Raw genomic sequence first — 25,120 nt, forward strand, 5'->3', positions numbered from 1 at the left:
GGATCACCGAAAGATTTGCGACCACATGCAAGCTCTTTGCTGATGTGGTATATAGCTCTGCGGCATCTTCTGCTTTCCTGACCAGCGCAACAGCAAATTCTATTTTGTCACGTCGTACACTACGCTGAACTTTTCGGGACTCCGCTCGGTAACGGAGTTCAAGCGCGTCACGCCCACCGTCACTCACAACAATCAATAGAACCTTCAACCCCTTCTGTTCAATGATCCGCTTCCACCATTCCGCAGTCAGCCAGATGGGACAAGGTCGACGACTTGTGTAGCATTCGAGAAAAGAGCATTTTTGATGGGAGCTTAATGCTCTTCGTTCTTCTCGGACGAGCATATCAGTATACCTACCGTCTGATCAGCAAGCTAGATACAAGCGGTTGATGTTCAACTTAAGGGGGCGCAGTTTCTCAACCCGGCGAAAAGTATACGCAAATGAACGTAAGTGATCATTAGGTGGCGATCCCTTTGTAGGCCCATGTCAGCGCCTTTCTTGTTACACACATCCAGGAGGCAAATCCAAAATCTACTGCTGATCGCGTACGGTGTCGATCAGTTTAAACCCAACTAGCCTTATGGCGCTCGAACAATGTGGCACTAATGATGAGGTGATGAAAGCTGTAGAAATCCAGAAACCGTGTTTAACCATCACATGTCCAAACAAAGTGTTATCAGATCACACCTTGGCATTCAGATTTCCCATCACGATCTAAATGTTACCTTTAGTAAGCCTCCCTTGAACTGCGTTTAATTGTTCGTAGAGAGCATTCTTGTTCACTGAATCGAAAGTCTCCGTTGGTGCGTAGCATTGTACAATTGTGATGCTCTTTAACTTGAACCGGAATCTTGCAGTTAGAAATCTAACAGAAAGGCTGCACCTTCCCGTCAGAAGCAACCCGATACCAGATTCGTAGCTTTCTACAGTACAACAATAGTACATTGCCGCAAGAGGCAGAGGAGAACTCTCCAGTACCACCATCTTGTTTCGTTTAGGCCCAGAATAGGTCGTTGGAATTTCTGCTCAAGTTGGTGAAAGCGAGCATTCCGGGGATCGCCGTTACCATCCTCGAGGAGCGTGCCCGTATTCTAGAAACCAATCACCGATAGTTAAGGTCGGAGCCGTGAAGTCAGTAGCAGCAATAAAGTTTCAAAGTTTGAGGGTTGCTAGCCCACAAATAACATAATCACGCCTCACTCGCTTGGCAGATGCAATAATGAGCAGAGTAAACCGCATAAGTTGGTAGTGTTGTTTCTGCTGACGTTAGCACGGTTTTTGGTGTTTCGTTCAAAATCTGGAATTCGGCTTTCTCAACACCAGCGCCGAAAGCTTACAAGTCCATGATGAATTTTTTCCATTATTAATACGTTTTAAACAGGCCCTTTTTATTATTATTCTGTTAAAGGAAAGTCGCACCGCGTCCTTGAAGAGCTATTGTGTCCGTTTTACTGGTTATAGTGTATCTATTGATAATAGTATCTCAAGCAGGCCTATGACCGTTAGGAACTTTAGTATGTTCCTTACTTCTAGATCTTCCAGCTTTGCATCTGGTATTTAGTGTTCTCCCAGATGCCTCGACCACCTTTGCACAAGTGCCGGACACTGTCCCAGGACGTGTATAGAGGTTTCGTCCTCCTCCTCACAAAACATGCAGGCAGTGTCCGTAGATATCCCTAGTTTCCCCAGGTGATAGTTCAGCCGACAATGACCAGTGAGAATTCCCACTATGATTCGGAGGTTCTTTTTGGTGAGGCTTAAGCAATCATTTGTGCGTATGGGTTCGTATCCCCCAATAAGCACCCTGGACTGCTCCATCCCTGGTAGGCCCGTCCAGTATAGTTCCCTCAATCGTTCCTCTTCATTTCTTAGATTCATAGCCATGAAACCGTTTCCGATTCCACAGAAGGGTTCTGGCCCGTGTAAAGGCGTCCTTGCTCCCTTCTTGGCTGGTTCGTCCGCTGCCTCGTTGCCTTCCAACCCAGCATGGCCTGGAACCCAAAGTATCCAGACCTTGTTGGACGAGCCGAGTGTATTCAGTCTCTCAAGGCACTCCCATACCAGTTTAGAGTTTACCTGGTTGGACCTAAGTGCCTTGATCGCTGCTTGGCTATCAGTGAGAATAGCTATGCTCTGCCTCCTATAGTTCCAGGAAGCGGTAGAGAAACTGAAGATTAAAGGGCGCACATTTGTCTATGGCGTATATGTCCGCCTGGAATATGCTAGTGTACCTATCCATTAGCTCAAAGTACATTTTCCTTGGACCAATGACACCGGCATCCGCTCCTTCTGCTGTGAGGGATCCGTCAGTGTACCAAGTAATCAGTTGCTGGTTTAAGCCGTATGTCGCAGCCACGCTCTCCCAGTTTGACTTGTTACTCCAACGTGTTTCAAACTTCTTATCGAAGTGAAACCTCTTTGTCATGTTATCCGTTCGTATTAGTAATTCGGGATACCGCCTAGAAAGAATATCAATCTTCCTTCGATTTAGGCATCTCCCTGCCTCACTCATACTATCGGCCATCCTGAATATTGCCCTCCTTGCCGACATCTGTATGTGCAGATGGAGAGGGGTTAATCCCAGATGGCCCTCCGGGGAAGCCGTTGGGCATGTTCCCATCGTGCTGCAACCCCATTTTTTTTCCTGCTATGGATCTGCAAGTCATCAGAGCCCTCGTAGTTTTCCGACAAGTGTTTCCGACATGTGTCCTCCAGAGTAATTTTTGGTCTAGCGTCATTCCCAAATATTTTGCCTCTGTTTCTCGTTTCACCTCCATATCATGTAATGTTATGGCTCTCAGGTGATCAAGCTTACGCCTCCTAGTGAATGATACTATGGTGGTTTTGGCTGGGTTGATCCGCAGCCCCACCTTCCTGCACCAGGCACTAGTAACCCTTAGTCCAGTTTGAATTCTATCACATAGGGTATCTTCATATTTGACCCCTACAGATTAAAACAATGTCGTCCGCGTAACCCTGGACTTGTATTCCAGTATTTGTTAACACGTCCAGGAGTTCATTCACTACCATACTCCACATCAGTGGCGATAGTACCCCACAGACAGCCTTGAGTGGTGTTCATGATAATAGAATTTGTACCTGTTGGTACCTCTATTTGCCTGCTTTCTAGCATTTTACCCATCCAGAATGCCAGGGTGTTTCCCACTCCTTTGCGGCTCAGGGCATCTTGTATCTCTGTGTGCGATGTGTTGTCGAATGCTCTTTCGATATCCAAAAACGCGAACAGTGCAATTTCTTTTGTTTCTATGGCATCCCGTAGTACCTCAGTCAGCTGATACAGAGCGGTTTCATTTGACCGTCCTGCTCGGTAAGCGTGCTGACAGTGATGTAGGGGATTACACTTTAAAACGTTAATTCTAATATAGTTGTCTATGACCTTCTCCACCGTTTTGAGTACGAACGATTTTAGGCAAATTGGTCTGAAGGATTTAGGGTGAAAAGGATCCTTTTTACCCGTTTTCAGAATAAAGACCACTTTTGTCCGTCTCCATGTCCTTGGTATGTATCAGACTGTTGCAGGCTGTTGTCGCCTGCCACCGTGGGGTAGGACCCCGGGAAATGAGTTCTAAGAAGCAGGTGTACCCTGTCCTCCCCATTCTCGGTAAATGTCCCATCTTCCTTTTTCAAGCAGACAAAGGATATTCCCCTGTCTTTGGCTACAGCCTTGTACAGCCTGGTTGTTTCTGTGATTTTTCGATCCCTTCACAGAATTCCCTGAAGCTGTTCCGTTTCGCTCCCCTGATCGCGTTGCTATACGCAGTCAGTGCATTTTTATACCTCTGATAGTCCCCGTTTTTTTTGCCCGGGTAAAGAGTTTTCGTGCCTCTGTTCTCATTCTGGCTAGGTTCTTGTTCCACCATGGTACATCCCTTAATGACTTAACTGTCTTAGCTGGACAGCCGGCCTCATATGCGTCAATGACGATTGTGTTGAGGTTTTCCACCACCGTTTCTGATTCCAGTTCGCTCCTGATGTCACCGCCCCCTTGAAAGTGGGCAATGCTGTTGCTCAAGTGCGCTGCGTAGGATTCCCAATTCGTTCTCCTGGGATTCCTTATTACTCTTTCTATTTCGGAGTTACCCTCAATGTCGAATCTGATTATCCTGTGATCCGAGATAGAGGGTTCATCCGACACCCTCCAATTCCAGACCATTTCGCTCATTAGGGTATTTCCTAGAGTTATATCTAGTACCTCCTGTCTGGTGCTGATCACAAATGTTGGAGTGTTCCCTACTTTGTATATTTCTAACTTATTGCCAAGAATAAATTCAAGAAGGTACTCACCTCTACGATTGGTGTCGCTGCTTCCCCAGACTTCGTGGTGGGCGTTGGCATCGCAGCCGAGAAGGTAACGCCCTCTTCCCGCAATACTTCGTCAGTTTTGCGACTTGTTCCGGTGGAGCCCGGATTTCGTCTCCTGAGAAGTATCCCGATGCCACAACTGCCTCTCGAGTGCTCCTCCCGGCTTCCAATGAGACTTGGATAGCCACAAGGTCCCCGGTTAAGAACTCTAAAAGACATATGTATTTTAAATTACGCTTAAGAATTATGCATCCTCCTGGCAGACCGCGAATCTGCCCCCGGTACACCCTGGGCTCCTGAGCCAGCACTATTCCAATGTTCTCCTTGGAACTTGCCCTTGCAATCACTGCAAATGTAGCTCTTGCATGGTGGAGGTTTACCTGGGCTATATTAGTGCTGGCCATTGGCTCCGTTATTGTTTGGAGCTCTTCTCCACTGTCGGAGTGTCACTCTCCTCCTGCGACATGGCGCTTTCCTGCGCATCGCTGTCCACCCTGAGCCCTAGGAGTCCTAGGCCCAGGTCAGCTTCTGCTCTTCACTGGGCAGCAGGTCTATTTCCCTGGTTGATCCAGTCCTTTCTGCCTCTATGGCTTTCGAGATTTCTGCAGGGACCTCAGTATGTTTTCCACCCGGTGCCTCCTCCGAGGTATCTTTCCTCGGCTTTTCCCTGTGCACATGCACGGGTATGTCGCCAAATCGGTAGTTGATATGACAACTCCGACGTTTCATTGCCTCCAGGGATCGGTCATCTACCCCAATCGTGAAGAGTTTACCCTTGCCCTCCACCTGGGTTCCTGGTATATCATCCCCAGCACATGTTGACAGTTCCACCGCTTCCCGGCCTAGCAATCTAGGAACTATGGTTCTAACCCATTCTGCGGTGTCTTCCGTCGCGCAGTCCATCAGTATAAGGCCTGGTCGAAAGCGTATCCCGGTGAACACCAGTTTCGACGTCCAACCCTTGATCATCTGCTTGATGACAAGGTCCTCAATAATTTCCTGGTCCTCAGGAGTGAGTATTTGCTCGGGAAACATTTTTTGGAAATATAGCCAGTCGGATGCCGTTGACCGCACTAGCATAGCTAATGGCGGGCTTCCTGGGTCCTGCCTTCTCTCTTGACCTGCCCGGGTTTTCTCCCCCCTTGGGTTCAGGTTTGGATTTTTTGGGAGCATTCTCTTCATGCGGGCTAATCTCTGCTGCTCCCCGCTTTCTCGGTTCCGGTAGAGATAGCTTAGGTCTGTCCTAAGCCTTCTTAAGGGGCTTTTCTGGTTTCAGGCCTTCCTTCAGATAGCGCAGGTACCATTTAACACCGGTGCCACTGAGACCTGTCTCCTTCCTGACGTCTGTTATATTTATCTCAGACGTGCTTTTGCTGGTCCCTGCTCTTTGAGCAGTGGTGATCGTTGGCTGTTGTCCACGCAGTATACCAATGTTAACCTTGGATCCAGTGCTTGACGTCCCAATTTCTCCCTTCTTGGGTTTAATCATCTGGCTCTCAGTAATTCGGAGACGTGTCCTTTTTTTTTGCGGCACGGCGCCCCGCTTGTTTGGTTTTCGTTTTCTTTTCTTTTTTTGTACTCATATGATTCCCACGAGTATGGGGTTAAGAGGTCCGCCTTGCCATAGCCCCCCGTAGCACGGTCAGGTCTAACTTACTCACTGAGGCGGCCAGGTATCAGTGAGGCTCCGCTCGAATACAAATTATAGTACAACAATAATATTTGTTTAAGGAAATCTACAGTACAAGCATATGTTATTTATATTGCTTGTACCATAGTTCTAAGATAAGATATCTTTGAACTATGACCTGCGCGTCAAACAATGTAACATCTGTGTAACGCATGATTACAAGATGCACTCTGACCCAATCAGTGTAACATTTGTGTACCACGTGATGGGAATGTACGAGTATTAGATATTATGACATCTGCATCGCAGATGGTTGAATAAGAGTTTGACCTGCGTGTCAAAAATAGAAATCAATTTTATGACTTGTTCTTCATAAGAAAAGAACAATATTTGGCCTGCGTAGATAGATAGATAGATAGTATAAATAGTTAAGATCCTACATGTTAGAGTTAGTTCTGATTCGGAAATAAAGAAGATCGTATGATCTTAGGAACGGAAACTCTGTTTTTTATAACGAAGTGAAAAACATAATTTACAGTCAGTTACCCCCGACTGCAAACTATCCAATGGGCACGGTTCGCATGACACCCTGGATTGGGGGAGGTGCTTTTCGACTTCCCAGTCTAGATCCGTAGCGTTTTGTTAATAGTAGGGTCACCTCGTACAGGTAGACGAGAGGCTTGGCCCCTGAAAAGGCACGCACCGTCTCAGAAGGGAGACAGCTCATCCTCAGAGAGAGATAGGTTGGCCTCAGGGAGCTGTGTTCCGCGTCAGTCTATCCTGCAGTGTCATTCATAACACATTAAAAACATTGCATAGGACGGGTTTGTCCTTTTTGGGCAATGTACATTAATTGTTACTAAGCATGGTGGAAGGATTCAGCTCAAGGAGGTTTATTGTTTGTAAGGGTTTTCATACCCAAAGAGCGCTTGATTACTTCCAACAAAATAGTAATTTAAAGCAGACTCTATTGTTACGATTTCAAGTGATCTTTCATTATGTAGTCGCGAAGCCAAACCATTTAATAAAGGAGCCCGGAAAAGCGAGAAAATAGCGACAAGAAACAAAAAATTTCATAAATTGTAACTTGTAATAGAAGAGGCTCTTCTTGACCTCTTCAGCGTAATTGTCGGTTTGACCCACTTTTCGATGCAAGTGCCGGCCTTCTTGCTTTGTTCCAGAAATGAGCAGGGTAAATTCGTTTCTCGTAACATTTTAAAAGGTTTGCATATTTCCCTCTCTAGACTGTTGTCTACTTCTGATATAAGCGAAGTAATCCTTGTGGAGTATCCTTGGCATTTAATGTTCCCAGTTTAATGGATCGAAAAATATTTCAAAAATTGTGTACAATCCTAGGAATGGATGTGGGCAGGAGTGTGATGCTTTCGAATCGCCAATGGCATTTTTTCCATTTGCAGTACTTCGCGTGCCTTCAGTTCATCGGCCAGGAGAGTGCCATTTAGTATCTAATCAATAATTCCGCCTGTTTACAAACATTTCGCGCAAACATTACTTTCCAAGTTTGTTTTTCTGTTCAATTTGATAAAGTATCAACACTGCAAAATGCATGAGTGAAAATTACGGCGAGCCATGCAGTGGGACGTTATCGGCTCTAATAGGCTCCTGTTTTACCAGCGCGATATTTTTAGCGCAATTAGCATCACTCCACGTTGTTGCATAAATGTCGGACAAATTGACGGCTATGATACCACAAATAAACGGCCCCACTACTAGCGTCGATGCATTAATGTGGAAGGTAATTTGTTGGAAACGTTTGAACTTTCATTTCAGGAAGGACATCAAGATCTTTGCTGAGTTGTGGGTATAAGAAGACTATGCCAAGTGGGAGTGTTTATTTTTAGTACCATTGGAGCTTTTTGGTCACCACAAAGCACCTATTAGGATGGTTTTGAATGTTTGTCTGTCCGCCAAGGTGCTGCAAATTGAAACTTGAACATTTCAAAAATGCATCCTCATTGCATTTCCACTGAAAAATGGCAGTGAGTGAATTTTTAATCTTATCTTTCGTCTGGTCAGTCGCAGGATCACAACGCCAGAGATGAAATCGATATTTTTAAAATATTTAGATCTACGAAAGTTATCGATAGGACTGTATAAATATCAGGTATTGCTACCGCGTTAATATTTCTCAAATATATTGCTTTATTGATCTGGGCTTCAAGAATACAGTCAAAGTGAAATATCCCTTTTTGTCCTAAAAGGCGGCTTAAGCTGAAGGTACAGTGTGACGATCAAAATTTCGAGGTTTTTTCATTATTTTTTTTACAAGAAAATCATACTCGACTATATGATAATATTTTAGCATGATTTTGATAGAAGGTTAAATATACAACAAATTTTCTTTTATTAATTTTGCATTAACCCATGTATGTTCTTTATGGCCAAACTAGCCTCTTTTAGATGCTCTCAACCGGGGAAGCACAGTCTTCTGTGGCAGTCTAAATTAAAAAAAAGAAAATCTTCCTATTCTGTAGACTTATCTCCATACGCTGCGCCTCAAATATGCAAACATTTTTGAAAAATTGAAAAATGGCGAACTTCTGAAGAAAAATTTCAAAATCGTTGTATTTTTTTTGCTAAATTGTTTATAAAAATATTTATTGTTAGAAAATTACGTGTTTCCGCATATTGACATGGGTGTGCAGAATAAGTGATTCAAATTTCAACTAAATCGGCCAAGTAGTTTTTGTGAGGGTTTCCCAGACCTTTAACAAGTCGGGAAACCTGAAGCTTCAGGTACGAAAAGTTTTGTGTATTTCTTAGTAGTGAGAGAATCCACTTTCGGGTGATATGAAAATTCATAACTTTCAATTTTCAAAGAAGCAACAACTTTGACGTATTATAACTTTGTTAGTAATAGTGCGATTTCCACAAAATTTGTTACGATCATGCTCTACATTATAGCCTACATCACTCCAAAATTGTGTGTGGTGGTAGGATAAACATAAGAGGGGTTCCCAGCCAGTTATAAAAAAAAAATAGTAATATACTATACTATATAAAGTTAATATATATAAACTTAATATTTGAACAGATATCGGCATGGAAGGTATTTCGGAGCCCAGGCACTATAGAGTGGCAGCCTCCTGATTTTTTTCAGATTTTTCGGTTGGGTAGTTTCTGAGAGTGGCCTCCTTAAAGAAGTGATCACATTCAACCTCCCGCACTCCCCACCTTTCCAACAATTGAATAATGATGACCAATGATAGACTAAGACCGGATTTGAACCCTTAAATTCAACGTAAAAGGGTGTAGCGCACTGTATGCGTGGGCGTTCACAGTTCCCACTTTTGTACCAAATTTGGTATCAATCGCTATAACCACCTCCGAGAAAAAAGCGTGTGACAGACAGACAGACAGGCGGACACGTGACCTATACTCTTGTTGAAAATAATCCAAGGGTTATTTCCCCAGCAAGAGGAGGGTACTGACACCGGCCAGCACCCCCTGAATGTGACGCCGATTTCACCAGTCACCAAGGACGAGCTGATGGAGATCTGCATTCGAATGGCCGACAGTATAGCCCCGGGTCTTGCCGGCATACCCAATAAGGCCCTCAAACTTGCCGTCAAATGTAGACCGAATATGTTCGCGAAGCTGTTCGAGACGTGCAGGTCGGAGGGTATCTTTCCTGCATCATGGAAGCGGAAGAAGTTGGTGCTGCTGCCTAAGGCTGGCAAACCTCCAGGGGAACCGTCCTTCTATGGACCCATATGTCTTCTAAACACTATGAGGAAAATGTTGGAGCGGGTCATTTATAATAGATTACTTCCGTCGTCAAGAGCCAAGGGGGCTTTTTAGATAGGCAGTATGGGTGTCCGGGTAGCTGAGTGGTTAGAGCACAAGGCTGTCGTACGGAAGGTCGCGGTTCAAATCTCGCTGGCGACAGTGGGATTTGTATCGTGATTTGACGTCGGATACCAGTCGACTCAGCTGTGAATGAGTACCTGAGTGAAATCAGGGTAATAATCTCGGGCGAGCGCAATGCTGACCACATTGCCTCCTAGTGTACCGTTACGGTCTTGAATGAAGTGCTCTAACACACTTCAAGGCCCTGATCCAATATGGATTGTTGTGCCAACGATTATTATTATTATTAGTATGGGTTCCGTGAAGCCAAATCAACCATTCTTGCCATTAAAATTCACGGAAGGGGTTGTACCAGCAAATATTGTGTGGTGGTCACCCTAGATGTGCGGAATGCATTTAACTCGGCCAATTGGAACCTTATACGAAAGTCTCTGGCAACGATTGGTGTTCCCCCCTACCTTGCCGCTATTATCGATAGTTACTTGAAAGAGCGGACACTCTGGTATGACACCGATGATGAACCCAAAGAGTACGTTGTCTCCGCGGGTGTCCCACAGGGCTCTGTACTGGGCCCACTACTGTGGAAAATCATATATAATGATGTACTCAACCTTCCGGTTCCGGAGGAGGCCACGGTGGTGGGTTACGTCGATGATATAGCACTGGTTTTGGTCGCGTCTTGAAGATGCTGAGTTGTACTCAAGCGAAGCAATCAGTGTTGTTAACGCTTGGTTAGGGAGTGCTGGACTGGCACTCGCGGAGGAAAAGACGGAACTGGTCCTCATCAGTAAGCATCGCAAAAGAAATTACGCCTGCATTAGAATCGGGAATCGTATCATCACTTCCAAGCCGGCCATCAAATACTTGGTGGTGATGATTGACGGAGGACTTAATTTTAAGCAGCACATAGAGCATACTTGTAAAAGGCATCCACCACGAGTATGGCTCTGGTAAGGATGAACCGAACGTGGGAGGCCCGCGGCATACTTGTAGGCTGCTCATAGAAAGGGTGGTGAGCTCTATCATGCTGTATGCAGTCCTAGTTTGGGGAAAAGCACTGCAGGTTTTAGGCAATACACATAAACTGAATACAGTTTACAGAAGAACATCCCTAAGGGTGTGTTCTGCCTTCAGGACCGTCTCAGAGGATGCAACGTTCGTCATCTCGGGAATGATGCCGATTGACATCTTGGCAACCGAAATGATGAACATTTATAACACCAGGTCCATCTCTCCCTTATCTCAGGTGAAAAAAGCCGAAAGGGAGAGATTCATAAGCAGATGGCAACAGCGATGGGATCAGTCAGAAAAGGGTCGTTGGACTTACAGGTTAATCCCTTCCATTGGGAAGTGGCTGGAGAGAAAGCATGGGGAGATCAATTATAATATCACTTAGTTTCCCACCGGCCATGGAGGATACCGTCAATACCTATACAGGTTTAAATTGAACACCTCGCCTTATTGTCCAAACTAAGACGAGGTCCCAGAGGACCTAACGCACGTTTTCTTCCAGTATCCTAGGTTCGTGGAAGAAAAGAGGAACCTAGAGGAAGTGCTATCACTGGGCAATTTTGTCCGGAGAATGGTAGCCTGTCAGGAAGACTGGGATGCGATCAATTCCATGATCGCTGTAATCCAGTATAAACTGCGAAAAGCAGAAGAGGTGAGGAAGACGCGGTTACGAACCTCGAGGGTAGATGAAAGGAGAGCTAAAGTAAGCTAAATCCTCTCCGTGATGTAATACCGAAAAGTGGTTTCACGGGATAGGGGGGGATGGTTTAGTAGTAGTCGGGGATGGTTTTAGTGGGTAAAAATCCCACACTCTGCGTGCCCAGGCCAGAGTCTTTTGAAGCTTTCCACCTCCTTAAAAAAAACAAAAAAAAAATACTGACGGACAGACAGACAGGAAACTGATTTTAATAAGGTTTTGTGTTTACAGAAAATCTCAAAAACGTGGTTCCGACAATAGATTTTTTGTAACAAAAAAGCTTACTAATGAATGTTCCAAAATTCTTTCCCATATACTGTGAGAGAGATTTCTTATTTTTTAGTAGTATATATTCTTACATAATGTTTAGACCTCAGTCAAATCACTATAGCAATGTAGGATCGGGAAAGTTACATATATATAGGAGGGACGATCGAAGTAGTTGATTTCCATTTCTATACATTCTATACGTGGTTGTCGCGGCACACCTAATTTTCGGTGCTATAACTTTAGAATTATTTTGAATTTGATTTTGAGATTTTGACTGTTCATTTTCAGTTTGTTATACTTTCGAAATACGTAAAGCAAAAGAACCGATTTTTCAAAATCGTCACACAGTACTGTTAGCTTAAAGGGATAGAAATTTGTGTGCTAACATCCCATAAATGTCGAAATGTTGGTGCTATTAATATCACGGTGGTGCGATGGTGAAAGGAGTAGAACATCAGCCTCTCAATCTCGTTCCTCTGGGTTCGAATCTCATTCGTCATGGGTGCCTGTATTCGTTTTGTGTTTGTTTCACTGTTCTGAGGTTATCAATTGCACAGCGTTAATGTCTGCATGTCTCTGTCTGTCTCTGTCGGATGGGAGGAATCGATTTTGTTGGCATCAATTGTATCTAGAATATTTGGGTTAAGTGATTGAAAAGGTGTTAAACATGTAAAGTGTCATATGTCAGGTTTATGTTGATAGTCATAATGAAACGTGAATCTACCGGAACTTCGTTCGAATGACTTCGCTAAAAGAGAGTGAATTGAAGCCGAAGCTTTACTTGTTTTTTTAAGAAACTGAAGTTTTATTGACTAGGTATATCAGATTTATAACTAGTTGAGATTTTACGGTTCATACTTATTGTCTGATTTTTAATACCATTTTTCTGGCATGCTGAAAATAGGGTGTCACCATAGCCCGAAATCTATCCAACGAAATTCTTTTAAATTTTCAGGACTTATTCAAAACATATTTCTACTGTCCGCAAATTGGGATAATTCCGATTTTTTTGCCCTTTCTTTCTATGCATTTATGATGCCGTGAAGAAACACCAAAATTTTAAAAAAAAACAAGTCGGAATACCGGAAGCTCACGCTTCGGGTATAAAGGTTTTGTGTTCATCTTATGTAAGAAATTTCAACGCACATTTTTCTATCCGTATACAGCTACAAAACTACGAGACATACGTACATATTACAGCCATAGATATTACGCTTACCCTAAACAAACAAACTGCCTATTTCCGAATACTGTACACATATAGGCACGTATATAAATTGATCGTACCCATATTTCCGATTTACTTCTTATATCTATCTGAATTAGGTACTACCCGGAAAGTCCATTAGCACGTATATACTATATACCTACATACACATATGTCTCGTTGGAATAGTTGATATTCATATACAAATGAAAAATTAATAAAAAACTAAAACAAAATAATTCTTTTTCACCCAATTCATACTAACTTACTTCGTTGTGGTATTGACGAATTGATATGTGATGATGACGTCATGCAGGTTGTAGAGTGCACGAAATTCACAAAAAATAGTAAAGTTTTACCCCCTATAACTTTGTTAATAATAGTTTGATTTTCTTCAAACTTCACTAAATTGTGCATTATGTTCTTCATTATACGCATGCCAAATTTTGTACTTCTGGGATGAACATAAGGGGGGTGCCGGCTAAATTTCTAAAATGTGGAAATATACTATTATTAACTTTATTTGTGCAGATATCGGAACCAGATATATTTTGAGGCCTAGATTTCATAGAGATGCACTACTGCGATCGTTTTTCGGTTGGATAGGTTCTGGGAACGAGACCTGTTACACTTTTTGATGGTCATATTTTGAGCCCTCACTTCGCTAGGTTTCACCCAATATCAAATATTGAATCAGTTTTGAAAAGTACTAATTAAGACCTTTCATTTGATATCCCACATGGCTACATCCTGTGAAAAAAAATTTTGCACACTCCTTTCACATGTATGGGGAGTCCCCCCTTAAACTTACCACAAAATGGCGTCAGTTGCTGCATGTAAAGGGAACGGCAGATCACATACTCCTACCAATTTTCGTGACAATCGGTTTAGCCGTTTCCGAATAAATCGGCTGTGGCAGACAGATAGACAGACATACGGATGGACAGACAGACATCGAATCGATTCTAATAAGGTTTTGTTCCACACAAAACCTTAAAAAGAGTTTAATAAGGCACCAAGAATTTACCTTTCAATATTTTTTAATAATCCTAGTTTGCAAACCGTGATATACTCCACCCGTTAGAATGCCGTCAATTTTGTTCTCCAAGATGAGCAGGGCGCCCTCTAGCTTGGCACCAGAAATATAAAAGTGAGAAAAAACGGCCTCATACAGGATGACCCCCTTATGTGTGATTATAATGCAACTTAACCACAGCCCCGTTGAAAAATAGAGGAAGCATGAACAAAAATAACAAACAATTTATGGTTGATTCCTGGAATGCCCGCATGCTCACCCTCAACGATATCGTGGGCCGCCAAAATACTCGCTTCTTCCAGTTTGAGGTAAAGTTCCGGCAATATCGGCTGGTCATCCAGGTGCTGTGAATGAATTGAGACGGTAAGGCTCTGGAGAGTACTCCTCTCCCTAGTTCAATCCTGTGCTTTTGTATAATGGAAAGTTCAGTACTACCAGAAGCGAATCCAGTATCGGACTGTCGCTGACGCCTATTATGAGGCACGCGTTGATAAGCTGAAATCTTGGATGTAGATCCTTGATTAAGATATCGCTGACGATGGTGCGGTCTACTACCGTTTCCAATTTTCCTCAGGCTTGAGAGTATCTGCCTGTCTGTATATCTGTTACATACAATTTTCTCCGAATACAAGCATGAAGCATAAAGGTATCTGATGAAACCAGATGACTCAGCTGCAGCAGACGGCAGCAGCACTAACAGCTATGGTTCCTAAGTTGGCAGAGACAGTCGGTACTTGGAGTTCGAAAAGTAGGACTAAAACACAGTCTAGATCTGCCTCCCGGAAGGGCCAAATAGGTAGTCAGGGTCTTTAGAAATTACTGGGACATGCTGGTACCACTGTATATTCGCCGGGAAGGCCAGAAATTGTACCAGCTCCAGCACTTTCTTTTCCGGGCAGTCTAACGACAGCTACCCCAAATACAGCACCAAGTCTTCTGACAATTTTCGCCTTCTTGGGCCGGCGCTACTACCATGTCAACACAAGCACTGAAGTCTCGGTTCTTCTCGCATCCCGGGATCATAATTTAATACCGCAATCGTTAAAACTCGCGGTAGACAGATATAAGCCAAGGACTACGACGAGCGTTTTCTTGACGCTACATCATTACGGATATCAACACTACCATCTTAGGTGCAAATTTCCTTTGCCACTATGTATAAATGCCCAGACAATTCCAGGTCGGTGCACCATTCCACTCATCCACGATCTATCACCGTATTTTCTCGACTTTGGATTTAGCCAAGGTATATCACCAAATACTAGTATTTGGATTGTGTAATGCGATGCAAACCTTTTTCAGATTCACCCACGCTGTGAAGTTCTGTGAAATCTGCACTTTTGTTTTGTTTATTTGGATTGTTACCATATGAAAGGTCCCCGCCGCCAGCTTCAGACACTTTTGAAGCGAGCCAGCGTATAAAGTGCACGCCCGCCTAAGCCACGCCTACCAATCCTCGCCATGTGATCCGGGTAATCGCTTTTTTTTTATTTATACACTTCATGCGTATTGATTAATTGGGTTTTTGAGGTTTTGTATGAAACAAAATCTTATTAGAAGTCAGTTGATGCTGTCTGTCTGTTCATCTGTCACACTCGATTAATTCAGAAACGACTGGACCGATTGTCACTAAATTTGGTGATAACGTGTGGTCTGTGAATCCTTTTACATGTAGCAGTGGCGCCATTTCATGTTGAGTTTAAGGAGGCTGTTTCCGAATAGCTGAGTGGTTAGAGCACAAGGCTGTCACACGGAAGGTCGCGGTTTAAGTCTCACTGGTGGGAGTCGGATTTGTATCCTGATTTGACGTCGGATACCAGTCGACTCAGCTGTGAATGTGTACCTGAGTCAAATCAGGATAATAATCTCGGGCGAGCGCAATGCTGACCACATTGCCTGCACTGTAATCCTGTAGTATACCGTTACGGTCATGAATGAAGTGCTCTAACACACTTCAAGGCCCTGATCCAATATGGATTATTGCGCCAACGATTATTATTATTAAGGAGGCTCCTCATTAATACGGAAGGGGGATGGACAATTTTTTTCACAGAATATGGGCACGTATCAAATGGATGGGCTTCATCAGTACTTTTCGAGACGGGTCCCATATTTGATATCGCGTGAAACGTAGGTTAATGAGGGCTCAAAATATAACCACCACAAAGTGTAAAGGTCTCGTTCTGAGAACCAACCCAACCGAAAAATCAGAACAAAATAACAGTGGTGTACCTAGACGAAATCTGGGCCTCAAAATACATCCCGTTCCGACCAGTTCACAAATAAAGTTAATAATAGCATATTGCCATATTTTGTAAATTTTGCCGGACTCCCCCCTTAAATTAAGAAGTACGCATTTAGGTAGTGATATAGGAAATAACTTTGGATAGTTTGAAGGAAATCCAACTATTATTAACAAAGTTACAGAAGGTGAAACTTTTACATTTTATCTTAATTTCGTGCATTCTAAAACGTGTATGACGTCATCATAACATATCAATTCGTCGATACCAAACCAAAGTTAACGCATATAAATGGGGGTCGCAGGTAATCATTTCGTTTTAAGTTTTAATCATTTACATATATATCAATATCAATTACTGGAAACCAACATATGTATGTATTTATATGTACATAACATATATGCTAATGAAGCTTTGGGGTAGTGCCTAATTCAGATGGATATATTTGTACATATAACTAGCGACATTCAATATTCCTTTTGTATATGTCATATGTATGCTTTTGTACACGAAATAAATCGGAAATATGCGTACGATCAATTACGATCAAATATACATGCATGTATAAGTATAGTATTCGGTAATAGGCAATGTTTGTCTGTTTAGAGTGAGCATGCCTTGCGGTTTGAAAAAAATATGAAGGAATATTTCGGGTTTTTAGCCATATGCGACTGCAAAAAATTGTTTATTGCTAGGGAAGATTAATGTCTGGATTTTCGAACCGAGGATAGGGAAATTACCTGTCTTAGTTTCAACACTAAGCAATTAAGTCATCATAGGAATAGTGTTTTACTGGCTTCATGCTTAAGGGGGTCATCCCGTGTGTCGGATCTGCAGAATTAATTTTTTTTTTACATCAATTGTATCTAGATATAGTGTAGAATATATGGGTAAAGTGATTTTTTGATATTTGGAGTCATTCGGAAATTATAGTGTTAAACGCCTGATAAGTCAAATACCAGATTTATGTGAACCGCCGTAATAAAGCTCGTATTTATCGGTCCGAATGACGTTCGCATGACTTCGCTAAAAGGACAAGAATTGAAGCCAAGATTGTACATGTGTTTCTTCAAGAAACCTAAGGTTTATGGACTAGGTATAGCAGATTAATGTTAGTTAAGGTTTTATGGCTAAAAATCGCATTCAACTTTTTAAATGCGTTTTTCTCGAAACTGCATGTTGAAAATCGGCTGTCACCACAGCCCAAAATGTATGAAACGAAATTCTTTGACATTTTTAGGGCTTATTCAGAACGTATTTCTACGGTCCGCAAGCTAGAATAATTGCGAGTTTCTTTTTAATTCAATGAAGAAGCCTCGAAAATTCACCAAAATTCACAAAAAAAAGTTTAACACGGCCCCAAAAATTTGGTTTTTAATATTTTTTAATAATGCTAGTTTGCGGACTGTAGTTAAGTCTGTACGTTAAAATGCCGTTTACTTTTTTTTCAAGATGATCGCGGCGCCTTCTAGCGTGGCAGCAGAAAAATACCTTTTTTGGAGATGGGTGCATAAATTGCTCTGTATTTCAATAATGAAATATGCGATCGGATTGGAAAAATTAGTATGCATGCTCAAGATATTAGTAAATCTATGGTGAAAAATTCGTATTTGTATCTTTATCGAGTTTTCCACAAAAAATTTCTAAAGAAAAGCCAAAAAAAACGGCCTTCGCACGGGATGACCCCCTTAAGGCTCTTAGGTGGGGAAGGCATAGCAACTCCAATTGTCCCTGAGCCGATCATAACCGTTATGCTTTCGTTCGATCGACCTCCTGAACACATTAACCGGAGGTTCTACGATATTAGTTAGATTGGTTCAAGACTACAGATTGTATATTTAGTAACCACGAATTTTGATTGTACATAGTAAAAACTTCAAATAAATAATAATAGAAGACTATATTTTTCTTTTTGGTCCAGGAGCAGCGATAATGTACGGAGTAAAACCCAGATGAGACTGGGTTCTACCAGTACAAACATTTAAACTGGAGATTTAGCAAATCATAAATGTACTGCGATATCGGATGATGTTCTGCTCGCGTTCTCCTCTAAGTCTGAGCATTTAGAACGCTTCAAGTGACTTGTTATCATCTTGAGGTTAGTCTAGTACTCAACGTTGAGAAATGCAAATTATTCGTTTGGTGTCTAGGTTCCTGCCCGATGGCTTCTTCTGTTTTCGTAAGTTATATCGTGGAGAATATAGCTCCCAGTAGTTTCATGGTGGAGAAGTGTTTTCCAATCTTTGTGTTAAAGGTTCAGAATGCTATCTTCACGTGGTTCAAGAGAATGAATCAAATACTGACTCAAGGAGACTATTGATCTCAGAGTTCTCCTTGCGCTCAGTTGAAGCATATACTTTTATTAGCCAAGCAACGAAAAATTTAAAAATTTCTTTCATTGATTGGTCTGAAATCTCTGGTCCAAGGCGGGGTAAATACTGTTTGTAGTATTCATGGAGTTGGGTAAAGAAGAGGGAAGAAAGAGCCCTATAATTAAAGAGTTACTTAATGGGCTTCAAATTCACATTTCGAAAAAACGCTGGTCCAAATCGATGGTCCATAGACAAAAATAAATAGTAACGAGTTTATAGCTCCTTAGACATGTAAATAAATAACAAGAAGAATAATAAATACAAATAAAATGATTGAATAAAATAACGAAAAATAAAGTTATAGAAATTGATTCAATTGAATAGTAAGAAAATATATAAAGATGCTAAAAAACGAAATAATTAAATAAGAAAAATTATGGCAAAATTAAGTTAGTCAGTCAAATACAATTATGCACGTGAAGCTTCACTCTCCGCGCTTTAAGAGTAGTCTCATTTAAGAAATGATTCCTTGTTCATTGCATTTTCAAGTGGCATATTTTGAAAATTTTCCAATTATCTATAAATATTTAATTCAACTTTGATATCAATTTTCTTTTCATTGCTAAATGCACAGGACTTCAAAGATGAAAGAGTAAATGCCTTTTATGACATTACTCAATCGCAAATGATAGTCCATTATTGATTAACTCTTGTTTTCCCAACACACCTGATCTTCAAAAATGTGTTTCCTCTCTCTTACACTAACTCACCAAAAAACTAAAAGAACAAGTCGGGAAACCGGAAGTTGGACGCTTCAGGTATGAAAGGTTTTGTGTATTTCTTATATAAAGACATTTGGGTGTGTATTTGTCCTATAAGTACGTGCCACCTAATATATGCTTATTTTTTGTGAGAGTATCCACCTTCGGGTGATAGTGACATTCATAGTCTTGAATTTACAAAGAAGTGACAGCTTTGACGTATTATAACTCTATTAGTAATAGTGCGGTTTCCACCAAACTTGGTAGGATCATGATCTATATTATAGCCTACATCACCGCACTGAACTTAAGGGTGGTTTTGCAGCCAATTACTCAAAATTATAGTAATATACTATTAGTAGCTTCATTTGAACAGCCATCGGTATGAAAGGTATCTCGGAGCCCAGGCACCATACAGTGGCAGTCTGTTGACTTTTCTTTAAAGATTTTTCGGTTGGATATTTTTTCTGAGAATGGGTCCATTAAAGAAATTGTCAATTTCGGCCCCCTGCACTCCCCACCTGTGAAATCCAGACCGGACATATTCGCTGAGTTGTTCGAAGCGTGCATGTCCGAGGGGATATTTCCTGCATCATGGAAGCAGCAGAAATAAGTGTTGCTGCCTAAGGCTGGCAAATCTCCAGATGATTGGTTACTGGTTTGGCGAAGATGCAATCCGCGGAAAAGGCAGTACTAGCAAATATTGGATGGTGGTGAAACTGAATGTGAGAAATGCATTCAATACGGTCAATTGGAGCCTACTGCGGGAATCCCTGGCGAAGATTTCTATTCCCACTTATCTTGTAGCTATTGTCAACAGCTATTTACAAGAACGGAGGCTTTGGTGTGACACTGATGACGGACCAAAAGAGTGCGTTGTCTCTGCGGGTGTCCAACAGGGCTCCGTACTGGGCCTACTGCTGTGGAAAATCATGTACAACAATGTACTTAATCTTCCCTGGTTACGTCGATTATATAGCACTGGTTGTGGTCGCAAAGCATCTCGAAGATCGCGAAGCGATCAGTGCTGTTAAGGGATGAGAGTTCTGGTCTAAGGAGGAAAAACGGAAGCAGTCCTCATCAGCAAGCGCCGTAAAAAAAATGATGCCCGTATTGACATTTTAAGCCTGCCATCAAATACTTGGGTGTGGTGACAGACGGGAAGCTTAGCTATAAGGTTGCTTACGGCTAGGGTAAGGAGTTCGATCCTGTTCTATGCAGCGCCAGTTTGGAGAAAGACATTGTAGGTTACATTTAACACTAACAAACTGAGTTCGGTCTACAGAAGAACAGCCCTAAGGGTGTGCTCGGCATTCAGTACTGTTTCAGATGATCCAGCATTCGTCATCTCTGGAATGATGCCCATTAACATCCTGGCAGATGAGATGACGAATATATACAATGCGAAGTCTATCTCTCCTTTATCACAGACGAAGGACGCCGAAAGGGAGAGATCTTTAAATAGGTGGCAAGAGCGTTGGTAACGATTGGGAGAAGGTGGGTGGACACCAGGCTCAACCCTGCCATCAAGGAATGGTCGCCAGTACTTCTTCAGGCTTAAACGAGATACCTCACCCGATTGTCCAAACTGCGGTCCCAGAGAACAAAGAGCACGTATTCTTCCACTGTCCGAGATTTGTGGAAAAAATAAAGTACCTAGAGGAGACTCTAGGAGAGGCGCTCGTTCCAGAGAATCTGGTGCGAAGAATGTTAGTATATCAGGAAGACTGGGATGCGATCAATTCCATGAGCTCATTTATCCAGAGGAAACTGCGAAAGGAGTCTATAAAAGCGCCGTTAGGTACGCCGAGTAGAGGCGAAAGGTGACCAAGCTAGAGTGAGCTGACTCCGCCTCGTGATGTAATTCCTTATGATGGTTCCACGGGGTTTGGGGAGCCGGGGGTGGTTTTAGTGGGTAAGATCCCACACGTGGACTAACATTTTTGAATAAGTCATGGCCCGCACTCCGCGAAATTACCGAACCATCTACCAACCTCACGCATCAAAATGTCCTTTCTTTCCCAGTGACGTGTAAAAAGCCAAAAAGGCAAGCATCGGCGATACTTTCAAGCAATCGTATGCCCTCTGTACAACTACTCCAGCCAGCATTCATTGAGCTATTGTGTAGAAATGCTTACATACATAAATGTTTCGTAATTGCCTGAGAACTTACCGCAATGGAATATGCATTTACTGGATACAGTATAGACATATGCTATGTACTTTATAGAGAAAACGCATTTTTTTTATATTCATAGCTATAATCCGAACGAAATTCTGTGGACAGATGGGAGCTATGAAATCTCATGCATACAGCGAGTGGCATAAATTTAGGTGGAGTTTAAAGGGGGGCTCCCCATACATGCAAAGGGGGGATTTAAATTTTTTTTTCACCGGATATAGTTGTGTAGGGTATCAAATGAAAGGTTGATTTATACTTTACGAAACTGACATAAGTTTTGGCTTAAATTGGAAAGTGCGTGAGTAAGGAGTCAAAATGTACGCACTTGAAGTGAGGCAGGACTCATTTTCGGAAACCATTCAACCTAAAAGTCCGAAATAATCAGGGTGGTGCGCCCAGATGAAATCTAGGCCTCAAAATATGTCCCATTCCGGTATCTGCTCAAATAAACTTACTAATAGTATATTACTAAGTTTTAGAAATTTACTGTAAAACCCCTCTTAAATTCTGCAGCCCTTTTGAAGGTTTTGTGTAAAACACTTATGTGAAATCTAATCTTCGAGAGATATCCCATTCCGGCATCTGCTCAAATAAATTTACTAATAGTATATTATCAACTTTTAGAAATTGACTAAAAAACCCCCCTTAAGTTCATCCTAAGTGTACTAAATTGCACCGGCATAGAGGACAGTCTCGTGCATACACATGCCAAGTTCCATGAAAATCCAACTATTAGTACCAAAGTTGTAGAAATTCAAACTTAATTAACAGCATCCTAAGCCATACAAATAAAATGCTGACGTCATAATTAACGAGAATAATTGAAATTCAAGTGAAATATTAAATTTCCATTCAAGAAGAATCTAATTCTCCCTAGCCCTTTTTAAGGTTTTGTGTGAAACAAAACCTTATTAGAATCGATTCGATGTCTGTCTTTTTTTTTTTTTGAGGAGGTGGAAATCTTCAAAACGCACTGGTCTGGACACACCAGCGTGTGGGATTTTTACCCACTAAAACCACCCCCGACTCCCTCCCTGCCCCGCGGAACCACCATAAGGTATTACATCACGGGGCGGAGTCAGCCCACTCTAGCTTAATCCCATTTCTTCTGTACGCGGCCCACGTGAGCGCGCTTTTCTCCTTTCCTCTGCCCTTCGCAATTTATCTTGAATAGATGCGATCATGGAGTTGACCGCATCCCAATTCTCTTGATGTGCTAGCACTTTCGGCACCAGATTTTCAGGTACCAGCACCTCTCCTAGAGTCTCCTCTAGATTCCTCCGTTCTTCCACAAATCTCGGACAATGGAAGAATACATGCTCTGGGTCCTCTGGGACTCCATCACAATTTGGACAGTCGGGTGAGGTCTCCAATTTAAACCTGTGAAGGTATTGGAGATATCCTCTATGTCCCGTGAGAAACTGGGTGAGATTATAATTAATCTCACCGTGTCGCCTCTCCAACCACTCCTTGATGGAAGGAATGAGCCTGTGAGTCCACCGACCCTTTCCCGAGCGTTCCCACCGCTCTTGCCATCTATTTATGGATCTCTCCCTCTCAGCTTTCTTCGTCTGCAATAAGGGAGAGATTGGCTTCGCATTTTATATATTCGCCATCTCATCTGCCAAGATGTCAATCGGCATCATTCCAGAGATGACGAATGCTGCATCATCTGAGACAGTCCTGAAGGCAGAGCATACCCTCAGGGCTGTCCTCCTGTATACTGCATTCAGTTTGCTAGTATTAACTGAAATCCGCAATGCCTCGCTCCAAACTGGGGTCGCATAGAGCATGATTGAGGTCACCACTCTGACTATAAGCAACCTAGAGGTATGCCGTGGCCCTCCCACGTTCGGCATCATCCTCGCCAGGGCCATACTAGCAGTGGATGATTTATCACAAATTTACTGTACGTATTGCTTATAGCTGAGCTTCCTGTCTATCACCACCCCCAAGTATTTGATGGTCGGCTTGGAAGTGATGATATGATTCCCGATTCTAACACAGGCGTAGTTTCTCTTCCGGTGCTTCGTGATTAGGACCGCTTCCGTTTTTTCCTCCGCAAGCGTCAGACCAGAGCTCTCTAACCAGCATTTGGCAGCACTGATTGCCTCGCTTGAGTATAACTCAGCATCTTCAAGATGCTTTGCGACAACAACCAGTGCTATGTCGTCAGCGTAACCCACCACTGTGGCTTCCTCCGGAAGGGGAAGATTAAGAACATCGTTGTACATGATGTTCCACAGCAGTGGACCCAATACGGAGCCCCCGTGGAAACAACGTACTCCTGGGGTCCGTCATCAGTGTCATACCAGAGCCTCCTTTCAGTTAAATAGCTATCGACGATAGCAGCGAGATAGGTGGGAATACCAACCTTCGCTAAAGATTTCCGTATTAGATTCCAATTGGCCGAATTGAATGCATTTTTCACATCCAGGGTTATTACCACGCAATATTTGCTGGTACTACCCTTTCCGTAAATTGCATCTTCGGCCAAGCCAGTAACCAATTTGATGGCATCAATGGTCGATCTGGCTTTTCGGAACCCATACTGCCGATTTGAAAGGCCGCCTTGACTCTCAACAACCAGGAGTAATCTATTATAGATTACCCGCTCTAACATTTTCCCCACCGTGTCCAAAAGACATATGGGTCGGTATGACGATGGTTCACCAGGAGGTTTACCAGGCTTAGGCAGAAGTACCAACTTCTGTCGCTTCCAAGCCGCCGGAAATATTCCTTCGGACATGCACGCTTCAAACAGGGGGTTTTGCGGGCCGCCTTATAGGCGCACTCTTTCTGCCCCTGATCGACTCTACCTACCGCCCTCTGAGCCGTTCTTCTGGCTCGGTGGCAGGCTGATCGAAGACCGGTCAGTTCATCATTCCACCAGTAGTTTGGTCTTCTACTGGGGAATGAGCACCTCCTAGCCGTAGACGCGTCACATGCTTTGGCGATGCATTGAGCCAGATGGACGGCTCTTTCCGTAGAGGCACCTGCTTTATCAGGTTGATCTAACCACACCTGTATGAAGGTGTGCTCATTCAAAAAGATTTTGCAGACCAGCCTGAAACCTTTTTCGGTAGCGTTCGCTGACGCACCAGCACATACCACGCGCCAGGGAAGGGCTGATAAAGGTCAGGTCTACAACCGAGCCTGACCCCCCTTTCTGAAAGGTGTTTACAGCACCTTCGTTAGCCAAAACTAAATCCATCTGCGCAAAAGCTTCTAATAGACTGCGCCCCTTAGCACCAGCAATCACCTTCGCACTTCGTCTCCTTGCGTCGATAACAAGATTATTAAGCATTTGCTCGAATTCAGACAGTGTCAAACTTGGTGGGGCGTAGCAGTTGTATACATATACACCACTTATTTTCGCCCATACAAAGCCACTGGCTGCCTGACTTGCAGCCTGTCGACCACAAGCCCATATCGCCGCTCCACCAGTCGAATCTGGGACCCATACGCCACCGTGACGATTTCTATACGGTTCACTTATGATGGCAACTTCCATCTTAGATTCGAACGTGGTCTGCTCAAGTAAATCCTGAACGACCCTGCAATGATTGAGGTTTATTTGAATAAACCTCATTTTCTCATTGCAGTGAGCGCCTTC

Source organism: Hermetia illucens, chromosome 1 (assembly GCF_905115235.1).
Source record: "Hermetia illucens chromosome 1, iHerIll2.2.curated.20191125, whole genome shotgun sequence".
In the NCBI taxonomy this organism is placed as follows: domain Eukaryota; kingdom Metazoa; phylum Arthropoda; class Insecta; order Diptera; family Stratiomyidae; genus Hermetia; species Hermetia illucens.